This window comes from Limulus polyphemus, unplaced genomic scaffold, assembly GCF_000517525.1.
Source record: "Limulus polyphemus unplaced genomic scaffold, Limulus_polyphemus-2.1.2 Scaffold3704, whole genome shotgun sequence".
In the NCBI taxonomy this organism is placed as follows: domain Eukaryota; kingdom Metazoa; phylum Arthropoda; class Merostomata; order Xiphosura; family Limulidae; genus Limulus; species Limulus polyphemus.
In genome coordinates, this window is record NW_013669314.1 from 11,899 (window position 1) to 13,519 (window position 1,621).

A 1,621-nucleotide genomic window follows, 5' to 3' on the forward strand; every position below is an offset into this window, starting at 1 on the left:
TACCTTTTATAATTGGTTTAAGAAACTTTTCTTCACTAACTATATTTATAGTTTAAAATTCTCTGTAAATTCAGATAATAAACTTAGCACCGAGTGCTCGTAATATTGCAATTTCTCTACATTATCAGAAAGGTTTCAAATTTCTATATTACAAAAGTACTAATAAGGTTTTATTTTCCAATTCCAGATTTTTCCCTAATGATGAATATTATCTTTTCCGAAAATTGGTCCCGTGATGAAAGGGTTTGTTTGTTTGTAATTAAGCACAAAGCTACACAATGGGCTATCTGTGCTCTGCCCACCACTGGTATCGAAACCCGGATTCTAGCGTTGTAAGTCCGCAGACATACCGCTGTGCCACTGGGGGGGACAAATAATTGGTGTTAAAACAAATAAATAAATAATGTCAAGTTATTGATATTGAAATTCTAATTTCTAAGTGACTCAAGTATAATTTATAATAATTAAATTTCACTTGCTTGATCTACTTCACACCATAATTGTCGTTGATCTTGAAATCTGATGATACAAATAGAATGTTGTATCTCAGCCGGCATGATGAAACCTGGGATTTGGCACTACGCTGTAATCACTGACGTTAAAGTTGTACACATGCTTAAACACGATACTGGGTTGTGTACAGTATGTAATTATTGCTCAAATATTGGGTTGTGTACGTTTTATAATGATTGCTTAGATACTGGGTTGTGTACGTTTTGTAATGGTTACTTAGATACTGGGTTGTGTACGTTTTGTAATGGTTACTTAGATACTGGGTTGTGTACGATTTGTAATGGTTACTTAGATACTGGGTTGTATACGTTTTGTAATGATTGCTTAAATACTGGGTTGTGTACGATTTGTTATGGTTACTTAGATACTGGGTTGTGTACAGTATGTAATTATTGCTCAAATATTGGGTTGTGTACGTTTTGTAATGATTGCTTAGATACTGGGTTGTGTACGATTTGTAATGGTTGCTTAGATACTGGGTTGTGTACGTTTTGTAATGATTGCTTAGATACTGGGTTGTGTACGATTTGTAATGGTTACTTAGATACTGGGTTGTGTACGTTTAGTAATGATTGCTTAGATACTGGGTTGTGTACGATTTGTAATGGTTACTTAGATACTTGGTTGTGTACGATTTGTAATGGTTGCATAGATACTGGGTTGTGTACGGTTTGTAATGGTTACTTAGATACTGGGTTGTGTACGTTTTGTAATGGTTGCTTAGAAACCATTGGACGTCTATTTTTTCATTGTCCACTTTTGTTATTTTGTTTTTGAATTGGATGACTTGATTCTAGGTAGAGAGTTAACAGATCTAAAAAGCAACAAAGGGCATTGGTTCGGGTTTACAAAACAGTAAATGTTCCTTATTGCGACTTTTAACTTCTATGGCTAAACGTGTCTGTGTACGTTGTTGCAGCAAGTATTGCATAGGTAGATTTTTTTGTGTTGTTGTAGTGGGTTGGGGTATTGGTTTTCTTTAGTGTACAATTTGTGTATTGTCATTATCCTGTTGTTACGACAGCGGGAGTCGCGCGACGCTGGGAGCATGCGCGCTGGAGTTTCTAGAAGGATCGTGACTTATCGGGCAACCTCACGAATGTCCCAG